The sequence below is a fragment of the Colobus angolensis genome, unplaced genomic scaffold, assembly GCF_000951035.1.
Source record: "Colobus angolensis palliatus isolate OR3802 unplaced genomic scaffold, Cang.pa_1.0 Scaffold645, whole genome shotgun sequence".
Lineage (NCBI taxonomy): Eukaryota > Metazoa > Chordata > Mammalia > Primates > Cercopithecidae > Colobus > Colobus angolensis.
In genome coordinates, this window is record NW_012120099.1 from 101,715 (window position 1) to 117,650 (window position 15,936).

Consider the following 15,936-nt stretch of genomic DNA (forward strand, 5'->3'; position numbering starts at 1 on the left):
CACCCCCCGCCATCCCACCGGGCCTGCTCCAACCACAACACTTCCTGCCCCCTCAGCTCCCTTCTGCAGAGAAGGTGAAGCTAGATGACTCACTTGCCTGGGCATGGAACAAAGGGATTCCTTTCCCTTTTCTTCCCCTTTATAGAGTCACAGCCTCACCAACACCCTCTCTCCCTGACGGTCTCTCACTATAAAGTCAGTCACTGAATTGTACACCTAAAACAAAGTGAATTCTATGGCACGTAAATTATTCTTCAATAAAGCTGCTAAAAACGTTAAAAGAATGTCTTAACGTAAAGATTTCATTTGATTCTTCTCTGGTTAAGCTTTGAATCGAAACTAAAGGCATTTTGGTCAGGACACCTTCCAAATGATCACACACATGCACATATGCGCACATCCATACACACACACACACAGAGAGAACTATAGCCATCGCCCCTAATTAAAAAGCAACCACAAAGGGCAAAATCTGAGAGGCATCAAGATAATCATAACCAACCTGAAATAATCAACCTCAGGCACCAGAGTCAGGAACGGTGCTGCTTCAGTCACTGCAAAATGATGTTTCTTTGCTTTCAGGAAGCCAAGACCGTCCTAGGTAGCCAAAAAGGCATAGAGTTCCTAATATTTAAGATGCCTTTTGCAGCATTTATTTTCTAATTGAGCATCAAAAGAGCAAGGCAGAGGACACAATGAAGCAGCCACCAGCTCCCCTTCCCAGCCCTGGCCAGTCTCCAGTCTCGGTGGCCCCGGGTCAGCAATGCTACAGTGGATTTTGAAGTATTTCTATCACAGCCATTGCACTTGAAAACTTCCATAGTTCAGCTCTCTAATTCTCCCTACACTGAAATGGGGTAGAGTAGACTTCAAGTTGGCATTCTTTTTTTTCCTGCACTTCCAAAACCTCCACGTGACCATTTTGAAAATGCAGGTGTGTTGTACCTGCAAGACCTTAAGAAATGTCTCAGAAATTTATTTCTGTCCTGCTGCTCTATTTTGTTCGGTCAAATCAACTGCTGCCTCTGGCAGATTCTCTAATGATCGATTAGAAGGTGGGGTGTAGGTAGCTGGGTTTTCTGGTGATATTAGCTTGAAAGAGCAGTTTCTGAAGAGCTCGCTGCCTCATTCACAGGGCTCAGCTAAGCCAGCGGTTCAGCAGATGACTCAAGGAGAAGGGTAGGGGGTGAGGGACCCGAACCAGGGAAAGATCAGATGCAGTGGGTTCACTCATTTTGATAAATCTTTTATTTTTAATCATCTGTAATAAGACCATAGTACACTGCACCACGTGTATGATATATTTTGGAAAGGTAATGAAGTCTGGGGAGTAGGCAGTGTAACTCAGCTGCCAGCTATTAAATCTTTGCTTAGAAGTAGGGTAACGTCAGGGATTTGTGTGTGTCTATGTGTGTGCATACGTGTGTAAAAATTACAAGGCTAGTATATTAGCAGGGGCAAAAATTAGCCAGGTTCTACTACTATATTGAGATTTAGAACATCAGAGTACAGTGACTACATTTTTCTGTAGAGATCTTTACAGCTATTTGAAATTATGAACCCATAATATGCAAATGCACGGGGCTAAGAAATACACATTCTTGGCAGAGACTGAAGATGTTATAATGTGTGCTGTAAACGGCGACGCGTATGTGTATAAAATCAGCGCGCACATACTAACTGGTCGATTATCCCCTCTAAAACCACACATAAATTCTCCTGACAGGAATTGGAATTTTGCACATATCCCAAGAATGAACTGACTCTTAATGTGCTGTGTGTGTGTGTGTGAAGGATGGAGTATTAAAAAGCATCAGGAAGGGTCACTAAGCTAAGGAAGAGTACCTGCTGATTCTCCAGTATGACAACAAAGGGTCTTGGGGCAATATTTTCCTCCTGCGCATGGTCATTATAATATTAGTGATAGTCGATAATGTTTACTGAGTTTGGGCCTCTGTGACAGTCACTGTGCTGGGTGCTTTTCATCCATGATCTTGTTTGAGAGAAAGAGAGGCAGGGAGGGGGAGAGAGAGAGAGAGACAGACAGACAGAGAGAGAGTGTGTGTGTATGTACGTGTGTATCAGAGGGATTGGGGGTGATGTGTGTGAATGTGGATGTATGCACGTGTGTTCTATTCGAATGTGTGTGTGTGTGTCCGAGGGGTTGAGAGTGATGTGTATGAATGTGGATGAGTGCACGTGTGTTCTATTCGTGTGTGTGTGTGTCAGAGGGGTTGGGGATAATGTGTATGAATGTGGATGTATGCACGTGTGTTCTATTCATGTGTGTGTACGTGTCAGAGGGGTTGGGGATGATGTGTATGAACGTGGAAGTATGCATGTGTGTTCTGTTCAAATGTGTCTGTGTGTGTGTGTGTCCAAGGGGTTAGGGGTGATGTGTATGAAGGTATATGTGTGCACTTGTGTTCTACACCAATGCTTTACCACCCTGACAAATGGCTACTTTCCTGGGGAATGTAACCATTTACTTTGGTAAAAATGTTAGTCTGCCCATGAAGCAGGCAGGAAGAAGAGCTCAGTCATCAGGTACTCAGGGACTGGGGACAGAGTCCTCATACAAAAATCTGTCCTTTTGTGGTGAGACTTCCCACCTGGAGCCAAAGTCTGGGCCAGTCTTAGCCATTTCTGAACGAAGAACAGGACATTAGGGAAGTACAATCCAGAATCTGAGAAGAGGCAAAAAATTCCCAAACTAGAAAGCTGCTGAGTCAGGTCTATACAGAAGCAGGGTCTTAAAAATTATAAGGAAGGAAAAGAAAAAAGCCTTTAGTTAAACAATGGCTTATAATGACTTCTGCAAATAGGTGACTCTCAGGGAGGTGGTAGAATCTGGTGCATCAGAATCTGTCATAAAAAATTCCAGCAAAGCAATGGGGGTAGAATACAGGATGATTTAGCTTTCTGTAATGTAAGCAGAAATATTATTTTATCAAATAATTCACTTTTACAAACTTTCTCTCCATCCCTACCCCACTCCCAAAGCAGTTTAGAAAAACATCCAGGGATGGCCGGGCACGGTGGCTCAAGCCTGTAATCACAGCACTTTGGGAGGCCGAGATGGGTGGATCACAAGGTCAGCAGATCGAGAACATTCTGGCTAACAGTGAGTGAGCTGAGATCCCACCACTGCACTCCAGCCTGGGCGGCAGAGCAAGACTCTGTCTCAAAAAAAAAAAAAAAAAAAGGAAAAGGAAAACATCCAGGGATTCCAGGCATAGACAGAGGCAAGGACACATCTACTTTCCAATGGCAGGCAAGGACAATAACTAGGATGTTGCCCTCTGCTTTGTTATTGTACTACCCAGATTATGAGCAAGATTTCTGAGTTCTTGGAAATTATCCAGATTAGGAGATGATTTGCAAAATGGGCACAAGCACATGTAACATCAGAGGTACATGAGAAATCAGAAGCATTTTCCCTGCCTTCAGGGAGCTTTCAATAAATACTCTGCAAGAGCCAAGACAAGAAGCCTGACATGAACAAAACTTCATCAGGTGAGCTCTGGGTCTACCACCTACTCATACTTCATCAAGACACAGGTTCCCAAGGGCTAAAGACAGTCAGAAAAATAGGAAGGCTTTTTTGTTTAAGTGGTTTATATTTATTTGTAAGCTAGTACTAGGACAGAACCCTTGAGATTACAAAGATGGATGATAAATCCACTGAAGGAAGCATATGCAAACGTAAGCCTTTGAATGAGGTCCCTGAATCTCCTTGCCACATTTCACAGCCTAATCATTACACAAGATCTGTTAGCCTTCAAATCCTTCCCTCTGTTCCTGTCCACTCATCATCCCTAACAATACATATTACTTGGCCCATATCACACAGAGAGTGGATATAATGCAAGAGGAATTCTTATGCTGAACCACGAGCCACAGTGGTGGTTGTCAGCAAGTCACATGGCTCTCATAGAAGTTGAAATATAGAAGTATCCATCTATAGAATTATAAAGCATGGGTGGACGCCTACCTCTGGGATGTCTTATCACCTGAATTTAGCAATCTGATATTTCTTGGTGCTGGTAGTTGCATTTTTACAACAGTGCTTTACGTGGCTCCAAAAGCAATTTCCTAAAATGCGCTAAGAAGAGGTATCGGTAAATTAATAAAAATAATTCCAGTTTGGTGCTGGACTAAAATAAATGGTTTTAGTACTTGGTATCAAGTGGATAATCTCTTCCTAAATTCTCATTGTTCAAGGCTAAAATGGAAATTATGCCATTTCCCGAAGCATACTGAGCTAAACTAGGCAGAAAGCCAGATGTGAACTGCACAGAGCGGGGAACCAGCTTGGGAGTTAAGATTTGCTGCAATTACTTCCCCATGCCTGACCCCCTTAACCAAATGTATTTCCTCCTGCTTCCTACACACACCTACAGACTTCTTCACTCAACTTGGCCCCCATCATGTTGGTCCCACTACCATTCCTTTGTACAGGTGGTTCCCCACCTGAATACCCTCTAGGGACTTCAGGGTCAATTTAGGTGCAGTGGAAAGAATCTGGGCTCTGGAATCAGAGCTCTTCCACTTTCAGATAGCCGTATCACCTCAAGCAAGTTAACCTAAACATTCCAAGCCGCAGTTCATCATCTGCTCATTTGGAATAATAACATTACATTGAAAGTTGCTGTGAGAATGAGCGGCTACGTCACACATAAGAAGTGCCTGTTGTGGCTGCTCAGCAATGTCAGTTCTCATCCTCCTACCAGCTCCCTTCGCCAAGTTCATCGCAAGTCTCACAACTTGCCAACTCTAAGCACACAGACTCTAGGTCCCTTTTCTTTAAAATCTTACAAGCTACACTATGTCATTTAGCTCTTCAGCATAAGCTTATACATCTGGCATATATTTTCATAAACAAATTTTTGCATCCTTGAAGGCAAGACCATGTCTTGGGCTTCTCCTGATCCCCTGCAGAACCTCACCCAGGACTAAAGACTCCATCAGAATCCTAATGCTCCTTGTATTCCCTACGGGATCACAGCTTCACTACCTGCACATACACAAAAGCAGCAAAGCTTCTGCATGACCAGGTGTTTCCAGGGCCAATCCACAACTATTGAGTGACTTCAGCTTGTTGCCTTCAAGCCTGCTGATGGAGGTCTGCACTCTCACCCCGCGATCTGTCTCCAAAAGCATCCCGAGTCCCCAGAAGGGCAGGCTGCCGGGATTAGGGACAGCATTCATTGGAAGCACAGCTCCCTCAACTCAGAAGTGGAACATCCAGCTGTGTACACACAGGGACAAGTCCTGGGATCTGCAGGTCAGGTAGGCCAAGTGTACCTTCTTCCACACAGCAAGGATGATTTCTCCCCAGTGTCCACAGCCCCCTCTGTCCACAGGGCTGCTTGGCCATTGCTGCCTGTTTGCTGCGAAGTGATTGGCCTGAGAGAAAGAGCTTTGCTCACCAGACTCTGAAGCCAGAGGGATTTCAAAGGCCCTCAAGGTCAGAAGACGCTGCCCTTTGGAGAACCCTGCAGATGGGCAAGTGACCTTGAGGTAGCTGAGGGAGACCAAGGACATGGTGCCACAAGCTGGGGTCAGGAAAGCCTAAGGTCCCAAAGAAAAGATTAGCCCAGGGCCCCCTCCCTGATACACTGCACCTCACCCCAAGTCAAAGGGCCCAACACGACCTCTGTGGCTTCTATTTGCCTTCATCAAGGCTATGCCCGATGCTGCCTTAACCTCCTTTTTCCAGCATGAAGCTGCGTCTGTTCTCTTCTCCCATCAAAGTCACTGGCTTATCTGAGACCCCACTGCTTCCCCACCCCCACGATGTTAGTACCATCCCGCACACCCTTCTCTTTGTTCCCTCACCCCCACCGTTGCCTGGCCCAGCATCCAGCGCATAGTGGGAGCTCAGGAAACACTGGTTTCATAAATCAGTGTTGAGTGCATGATTCATTTTCTAAGAAGTTCAACCAAAAATTATTTATTCTACCTTAATCCTTAAACAATTAAGCAATTTTATCCTTTGAAGTGTCTTGTGAACAAGTCGGCGAAATTATTCTTAGAGTGCTATAAATTTTCCTGTATTCAGAAAAATCAAGGATCGCTTTCATACAAAAATCACTGGGTATTGTATCAGCAAAAGACTGGAAACAACTGAAGTATCAATGTAGGCAGGCTGGTGAAATAAGTCAAGGTATAATTGCCGGACAGTCAGATATCTCCAAGACGTTCAGTGCAAAGTGAGATTCAATGTGTGAGATAAGCTCCCATCTCAGTAAAGAAATTAAAAAAAAAAAAAAGAAAATGCAGAAAGCATCTTGTACTTAAAGTTATCTAAACAAAATTTAAAAAAAAAAAGAAATTTTTAAAAAATACCATGCCCATGGATGCACACATACATACATATGTTTTGTATTGCATACAATGTATTTAAACTGAAGAAACCATTAATAGTGGTTGCCTCAGGGTAAGGAAACTAACAGCAGTGAGAAAAAGATGTTTCACTTTAAAACCCCTTTTGTACCTTTTGAATTTTAAACCATGGAGGTGTTGACCTATTCGGAAAAATTAAATTAAAAATTCAAAGCAAACAATGTGTGGAAAAGTAATAAAAAATCTGCTTTAGGAAAACATAAAAGAGAAATCCTCATTTAAAAACAGTTCAAGGCAGCCTGTTGCGTCATCTGTTAACTGCAGGAGAAAAACTGAGGAGGCACCGTGGCTGCAGGAGGACTGGCCAGTGGCGTGGTGGGGAGGCGGGTGGCAGCAGGTTCTGGCCCTGGGCTCCTCAGCTGCCTTCTGGAAGGACCTGAGAGCAGGGCAGCCTCCCTGGGCCTCGTCTGAAGCAGCTCTTAGAGCAGGCAAGCCTGTTTCCTGTCTGGGAGTTGGGGTCGTCAGGTAGACACAAGCCAGTTACTTAGTGACAATCTCATTTTAAAAAGAGTAGACACTCCATAAAAGGAGAGGAAGCTTTCTTCCCTCCAGAAGTTGCTGGTGCAGAGATTAAAACCCCAAATCCCCATTCACCGGAGTGCAATGACACCAGTGTTGCTGACTTCAGGAGCTTAAAATACATTTGGGGACACACCCTTTCCCCCAAACACACCTGCTGCTTTTTCCTCCCTCTTCCCACATCCTCTCTTGACAGGCCAAGTGCCCATTTATGACAGAGCTGAAAAATGTCCTTTTTTGTTCTAATATTTCCTGTGCGGCCCCTCCCCTCTTTTATGGCTGCCATTCAAAGCCATCTGGGATGACCCACCAACCAGAGGAAGCTTCAGAATTGAAACAATCAAAACATGTCACCTTTCAATAGTAACAATTAATGTCCCTGCCCCATCTCCAAAATGCACTGTTTCAAAAAGGCAACTCATGATGATGGCTGAACACTGTTGATTCTCAGAGAGACCTATCGTATAAATGGTCCAGACAGAACTTTGTAAGGACATCCTTTCAAACACAGGGCCAGCGGTCCTCTCTGTTTCCCACACTCTCTCTCCAAGTTCTACCACCACTCTCCTCAAACTTGGGAAGGGACTAAAATTGCTTTCTGTGTCTTTCTTTCAGGAATTAAAGAACACCAGAACTGAAATGGCTCTTAAAGATAGCCTCATGCTACAAATGGGGAAACTGAGGCCCATAAAAGAGTGTGTCCCCATCTAGAGGCCCTGCTGCTCCGCCTTCCAATGCAGAGTATCCCTGTAGCCACAGCCTCCCCTAGGGTGGCCCCTGCAACCTGTGTCCTGGGCTCACTGCATTGTCTGGTAGGCAGCCACTAGCCCTGTGGGGCTACTAAGCACTTGAAGTATGACTAGTGTTAGATATTGAAATGATAATATCTTGGATATATTGGGTTAAATAAAATACACGATTAAAGTTAATTTTACCTACTTCTTTTTACTTTTTAAAAAGGTGGCTACTAGGAAACTTAAAGTTACATAGATAATTCTTGCTATATTTCTATTAGGCTGCGCTGCTCCAGGTCATATGCTACTTACTCAGCCAGCTCCCAGTCAGCAGAACTGACCTGGCCTGTGTTCCATCTTTGTGTGGCCAGACATTATCCACTACAAAGACCAATCCATGCCCAGGTGCTAATTAAGTAAGGAGTGTGCCCCCAGCAGTGACATCTGGATTCAGCTCCTGAAGCCACAGCATGATTTTAATAAGCGCATCTCTCCTTCCGTTCGAGGTAGGGAAGGAGGGAGGGATCCTAGCACCCCTCAAGTAGTGCTAATTCTACCTGCATGTGAGCTCATGACACCCAAGAGTCCGAATTCCTGTAGGCTGGGATTTTATTCCCTGAGATAGGGTAGTCGCTTGGGGAGAGAAGCAAGACAACAAAGCCTTAACTGTTTTTCATTTTTTGGCATCGATCCTGTCTTTTCTCATCTCTCCCTTCATGTTAGGAATAGAAATTTACAAAACATAAGTAATAGTGGCTCCCCTCACTCTTCGTTGAGAGCTATTTTAAGTGCTCTGTATGTGTTATCTTATCCCATTTTCCCAGCCACCCTATCAAATTGGTATTATCACCAATGCATAGGTGAGGAAACCGATGCTCAGAGAGCTTATGTGATGTGCCCAAAGTGATGCAGGAAAGCCACCAAGCTATGGGACTTAGGTCTCATCAATCCCAAAACCTATGCTCCTCATCATTCCTCAACTTCTAGAGCCTCACTTTCCCCATCTGCAGTATGGTGATGGTACCTGCCTGGAGGCAGGTCAGGGCCTCAGAACCCCCAAGGACCCATCCTTCCCTGGGACTAGGTTCTGAGCACTGAGGAGGTTCCAGTTTGAAGAGTCCCCATCTCTTGCCATTCCTTGGCTTAGGCTGCACCGCCTGGTCCCAGTCTTGACTCTGTGAGGCTCCACCCATGCCACCCTCCTGCTTGGGTCCCTCCTGTTTGTCTCCAAGGAGTTAAGTGCTCCTACCCCACTAAATCAAGATTTCATCCAAGCCTCACCTCCTCCAAAAGCCCATCAAAATTCTTAAGTCAGAGAACCCTTTCACAGTTGACCATCCCATCATGCCAATTCATGCTCTTGTTCCCAGGATGCAATGATGCTTCCATCCTTCAAGCCCCCAAGGCCCCAGAACACACACTTCACAAGAAACCTTGACCTCTGTGAACTTAACAAGGGTCTCATCTCCCACAGGAAGAATTCTATATTTTATTCATTGAGCAAAATAGTTCCTGACTCCTACTGTGTGCCGGACACTCTTGTAGGCCCTGGGAACAGAGCAATGCAGGAAACAAAGTCCTAGGGCTCCTGGAGGAGTGAAGACATCCCCCAAACAGTGATGCCCTAAACACATGAATCCAATGATGCGGGTTCATATTTCTTGAGTTCCTCCTGCTCTTTTAGTTTTAGGTAAAAAAAAAAAAAAAAAAGATTAGTTAATGGGGATTGATTCTTTTCTTGTCATGGTTAAATAAGGTATGGTACATTACTTTAAGGAATACTACACATCCATTACAAGTGCCTTTCTAAGGAACACAATGACTTAGTAATGTGATCAAATGCTCAGTAAGGGGATAACTTGCAACATCATATACCCATACTCCTTAACACACTGACGGAGACAGGTGAGCATGAGAGGCATGTTTCTAAGCACATCCACAATGTATTGGAAGCGGGGAAGGACAACTGTTTTAATTATGCAAAGTACAGAAGCAAAGCCTGCTAAAATCTTTAATGAAGAGACTTGACATTTTCTTCTAAGTATCAGTGTGAGTATCAATGTGAGTATCAGGCTCTCAAGAGAAAGGAAGTTTTCTGTTTGGTAAAAGATGGCATGGATTTTAACAGTTTTGGAAAACAATGTTTTTCCCAATTATGTTTTATGTGTGTGCTTATGTGTATATGTGTGTGTGTTGGTGGTTCCAGAAAAAAAAAGACTGGAAGGAAATACACCAAAATGTGGGTGTTGTAGAAGGGTTTTGTTTTGATTTTATTCTTTTCCATATTTTCCAAATTTTCTATTATAAGTCTTACTGCTTTCATAATCAGAAAATGAGCAGTAAACTAAATGCTAATAGTTTTTTAATTTCCTCATGAATCTGTTTTTACAGGCACAAGTTCAGTGGGGTTTGGAAATCAGTAGGGTGTGAACCACCAATGAATTCCCTGCTCCTGCAGGGCTGAGTGTGCCCCTGGCCCCGAAGAGAAACCCTCCCTGCATCCACGCTGGCAGACAGCTGTCCACAGCTGTTCTGAGGAGGCTGCCAATGATGAAGCGGGTGGAAAAACACAACATTCCTGACTCTCCAAGGATGGCATTATGCTTGGAGCTCTTGCCCACCAAAGAAGTAAATAAACAGAGAGGTGGTAGCCAGTCAAGCTAGAGGAACTCCAGTCCCGGAGGTGAGTCAGCTGCCAGAGCTTCCAGACTCCCAACAGAACATCTGAAAGAAGACTCCATCTAACTAAGCCAACCACCCTTGTCAAATCAGGGCTAACATCTCTTGACAATGGCCCTCCTGGGCTATACCTCTTGAATGTTACCTTCCCTCCCTGCCTACATGAGAGTGTATATGAACAAGCTTCATTTCTGCCTCTAGGCTGAAGAGATCCAGAAGGCAGGGCCTTGGGCTGACTCAACATCATATACCCCAACAGCACTAACTGGCATATTCATTTACCAACTATGTACTTAGACACTGCTGTGTGCTAGGCACTATTCTGCTGTCTGAGAACATAGCTGGTAAATGAATATGCCTAGTTATAGCCCAGGAGGAGACAACAGATTGCAAAACAGACAAGGTCCCTGTCCTCAGGGAGCTTACACTCTGATGGGGGAAGACAGACAAGAAACAAAAGGAGAATCAAGATTATATCCAATAAAAGACTGCACATTGGGTACAGTGTATGCTGCTCAGGTGATGGGTGTACCAAAATCTCAGTAGGCACCACTACAGAACTTATTCATGAACCAAATACCACCTGTTCCCCAAAAAGCTATGAAATAAAAAAATTAAAATAAAAAGGGCCCTTGAAGCATCCAAAAGAGAGATAATAAACAGGCCTATTTGGTATGTTAAATTATATGGGAAGCACTGTCAAATAAAAAATAATGTTAAGCCTTTAAAAAAGAAAAGAAGAAAAAAAAAGATTGGCAAGGCGCAGTGGCTGATGCTTGTAATCCCAGCACTTTGGGAAGTCAAGGTGGGCAGATCACCTGAGGTCAGGAGTTTGAGACCAGACTGACCAACACGGTAAAACCCTATCTCTACTAAAAGTACAAAAATTAACCAGCCGTGGCGGAGGCCACTTGTAGTCCCAGCTACTCAGGAAGCTGAGGCAGAACTACTTGAACCCAGGTGGCAGTGGTTGCAGTGAGCCAAGATCATGCTGCTGCACATCAGCCTGGGTGACAAGAGCGAGAGACTCTGTCTCAAAAAAAAAAAAAAAAAAAAAAGAATATAGTCCAGGTGATGTGTCAGTGAGAAGCCAGTTATGGGAAGATCTGAAGGAAGAACATTCCAGACAAAGAGAACAGGCAAGCCAGAAACACATGAGCTCAATGTGTTTAAGAAACAAAAAGGAGGCCGGGCGCAGTGGCTCAAGCCTGTAATCCCAGCACTTTGGGAGGCCGAGATGGGCGGATCACGAGGTCAGGAGATCGAGACCATCCTGGCTAACACAGTGAAACCCCGTCTCTACTAAAAAATACAAAAAACTAGCCAGGCGAGGTGGCGGGCGCCTGTAGTCCCAGCTACTTGGGAGGCTGAGGCAGGAGAATGGTGTAAACCCGGGAGGCGGAGCTTGCAGTGAGCTGAGATCCGGCCACTGCACTCCAGCCCGGGCGACAGAGCAAGACTCCATCTCAAAAAAAAAAAAAAAAAAAAAAAAAGGAGGCAGAAGGGTGGGCACAGGGAGTGAAGGGGAAGTCAGAGACACAGGCAGGGACCAGATCCCGCATGCCCACAGTTGGTTACACAAGGGAGTGGCCTGGTCTGCCTTACTGAAGGAAACTCACTTTGCCTGCTCTGTGACACTGGATTGTGCCATGAGAGCCTACAGAGAAGGACTTCATCACTACCTGTTGAATTGATGAATGGATGTTCTCAATATCCATTGGGGTTAGAGGTATGGAGGGGCCAGTCAGCTTGGCCCCAGGGTTCTCACAATGCCTATGGGAACCCCATCTATTCTTATCTACTTCTATGACTTTGCCTTCCCAACACCCCCCTTCACAGTGCCACGGAGTAAAGCAAATAAGATGCAAATTCAACTGCTGTCCACCCATCCACCCATGCCCAGCCCGCAGCATTCATTCAGGAAACGTTTTTCATGTCCAGCCCTTGCTGATGCTGAGGACATGAAGACAAGCAACATGCCAGCCCTGCCCTCAAAAGCTCCAGCATGTGAGGCCTGTGAAAAGCTGGCCAGGTGCCACGCAAAGCCACAGCTGTCCAGCCCCGATCTCTCTATCCACAGCCTCCTACTGAAGTCTTCCCCTGGTAAAACCTGCTGTGAGCCCCTGAGACAGTTCTGATGGGTGGATCAATTCACACCAAAGGGTTAAACAGAAAGATAAGCTCAGTGCCTTGCCAGCTTCCTCCACCCCACCCCACCCCCATTCCTCCCTCCACCAACCCAGGGAAAAAATCTGTTCGGCCTCAGGAATGAAGTTGTAACTGATGGCATGGCAGGTACTATTTATTCCAGACAAAGGAGGGAGGACTTTGGTGTTGGTTTGAGGAGTGGGTGGGTGAGGGGCCATTGGGGACCTATTTGGGGCAGAGTCAGGGGAGGAAGCAAAGAGTTTTGAATGCATGCCTGAAACCTCCTTGACCAGCCCCACACAGAAATGACTCAGCTTGGAGTCAGAGGGAACCACATCTAATTTGCCACTTTCAAAATCTCCTGCATAAGAATCATTGTTGTCATTATTTAGAAAAGCCAATTATCCTCACATTAATGAGTTGTTGACAGCTGTCCTGTGAGATTTCTGGGGCGTGCCTCACTTTGTGCAAATGGGAGTAGCATCTGACAAAAAGTACACACAGTGGCTCTAGAAAATTCTTGTAACCCATCGTTTCTTAGCCTTTTGGATAAGATCAAATGTGGAAAATCCCTGTGTCCTAAATTCCCCCAGGGCAGCTGGCACTCCAAGAAGCCCTGCAGCATGCTGCACACAGGCCGGGGTTCACTCCAGTACCCTCCGTGTGGTTAGTTGACAGGTTTTCTTCCAGTGGGACACAGCCATCCCGGGGAGAAGTCAGTGCTGTGGATGGTTCCAGACCCTTGAATCTCTTCTTCCCAGGAGGGGAGGAGGGGTTATAAATAGCCTGGACTCCTTCAGCCCTACACAGGCACAGATCCCACACCCCCGCCCCAGCCTCAGCCAGCTGGTCCTTCCGCGCCCAAGTTCCCACAGCCTGCTATGAGAGGGAGGACAACTGCCCACCCTTGGCGGGGGCAGGGAACAAAAATGCCCCGGTGACAGCCCCCAGTGAACTGTAACTACAACCCCACCACTCCTTCATAACCCCTTCACATCGACTCTGCTGGAGAGGGGTTAGAGGCCAGTAATATTACTAGGGGGTCTCTTATACCTGGTCAGCCCAGGAACCCCAAGCTGCGTGCTGAGAATGTTAATTCAGTGGGAAAAGTTATAGGAATAATACTCTCCCTGTCTCTCTGCCTCAGTTTCTCCCTCTGTAATTTGAATAAATAGCTGAACTATCTCGTGGGAATGCTGATGAGATTAGCATGCAATAAAAGTGAAAGGCATCGTAACACCGTATTATCATCAGCATATCAGATCTTGATTTCTTCTGTAGGACTGCTAAACACAGTAGATATGGAGTAGCGGGCACTGATTCTTATCTGTTCCTGAGAGCAGAAGAATTATACCCGGCAACTCTGCACTAGTCTTGAATTCTTGATACTCTGTGTCCTTGAAAGCAATCAAACTTACAAAATATTCTCTCTTGCAAGTCACTTCTGACTAATACAGATTGACACATATTGCATCCAGCTTATTTTAATAAAATTCTACTGGACTGTATATGACATTATAGACTGAAATCTAGCATCGCCCTAGAGTATTATGGTTTGGGAGGAAACCGTTCACATAACAATCACTCTGTTTATCATTCAATTCCTTCCTCCTCATACACACTGGTACAAAATAAGTGGCTAAAATCAAAGTGGCCAACTCGTAGCTCTTTTTAATTTAGACACTTTGTTTGCTCAATAAAATACAGAGTAAAAAACATTTACTGAAAACCCACTCATTGATGTTTAATGGCTGTGTCAAATACTCACAACAACATTTATTCCAGCACCCCCAGATAATTGCTCATCTTTCTCATTTGGTATCCACAACAGCGCAGCATTTGTGTCCAAGTGTAATTGATCCAAAATTGGGCTCCCTTTCAAAAATATCTGTAAAATCTAATTACTAGGAAAACAGCGTTCTGGCATCCTATGGAAAGTGGGTGCTTCAGTGAAAAAAAGCTGCAAATTCTTCTTGGCTAATCAAGCTGCATTATGTTACAAAAGGAGCTTGAGGAATTTGGGATAATGAGGGTGCAGGAAAAGTTGGGATAGTGTCAGACTGGACTTTGCAGTGACGGTCCTGCTTTTTTTAAGCCAAGGACAGGGGACAGGAAATATACCACATTTGCTGTCAAGCATGGATTTAGAAAGTACCAGATAAAGAGGCCATGATGGGCTTGGGGTGTGGGGGTGGCATTTCTGATCTCAAGCCCTACCAGGCCTTGCCCAGGGAAGTCTCTCCACCCTTGCCTGGAAGGCTGATGTCATTTCTAGTCTCGCTGGGCCTCTAGCCACTGTAGCAGGTCACTTTCCTTCCTTGGGTCTGAGTTTGCTCATCTGTAAAATGAGTACTCCTGATATCTCTAGGGTCTCTTTTAACTTCAAAATCCTGTGATCTTCTATAAAGCAAAGAGCATGCTTTTTGCTCATGTACTTGTGGGGGCAGGGGGCAGGGAGCGGGAGACCCCGGACCAAGGAGAATGAAGGACTGAGAGTTTCCACCTCTCACGCAGTTTTGTACCTAGTCAACACCCGGGTATCGGCCCCGCTCTGGGAATAATGATTTCTTTCAGCCCAGGACGACCTACGGAGGTGTTTCTACCTCGCTGCCCTGGATTTCTCAACCCCGCCAACGAGGAACAGGGCCAAGCCACCGGACTTCTCGGAGCCTCCCTCTCAGTACTGGGCACAGTATATCTTCCTCCTTTAAGGGGTCTTCCCTTACCACTCCCACTCCTCTTTCTGTCCTAGAAGCACCAGAAACTCCGGCTCTAGCCTTGCGCATGGTCCGGCGAGGCTTCCAATACAGGCAGCGCACCCCACCCACCCCCAGCTCCCCTCGGCCTTGCGCCCGCGCTGCGGAAGGTTGGGTACCAGACTCCACAGTTTTGCAGATTGCAAAGATAACGGGAGCTGCCGCTTCGATTTTCTTTGGCTCCTCCTGGCCTTCATCCTAGTAAAACCAGACAAGCAACTGGAAAAACAAAGCAGCACAGTGACCAGAGACAATTCGCTTTCAACGGAGCAGGAGACATGCACACCTTGAGCGAAGATGTACGCAGTTCCTGTGCGTGTCGCTGGAAACAGACCTCGCACTACCCCGCACGGCGACAGGTACCGGGTCAGGCTCGGCTTTACTTGTCTGAGGCTTGGAGGAACTGTGTGCGTGCGCCAATTTCCCCCAGCTTCCCGATTTGACAGCAGCAAGGATCTTTGAGTCCCACATGAGCGAGACTTCGGGCAAGGACCGTACTCGGTGCTCAGATCTCATCGCGAGGTGCGGGATCGCAGCCTTTCCAGCTCATTTTCCAATTTTCAAGAAAAGACAGCGCAAAGTGCGGCTGCCAAAGTCCCAGGAAAACGTCACTCACCAAAACGCTCCCGCGCCTTCCAGGCAGAAGTGCGGTAAAACTTTTGGCAGAAACCACCTGTGGCTGCCGACAGGCC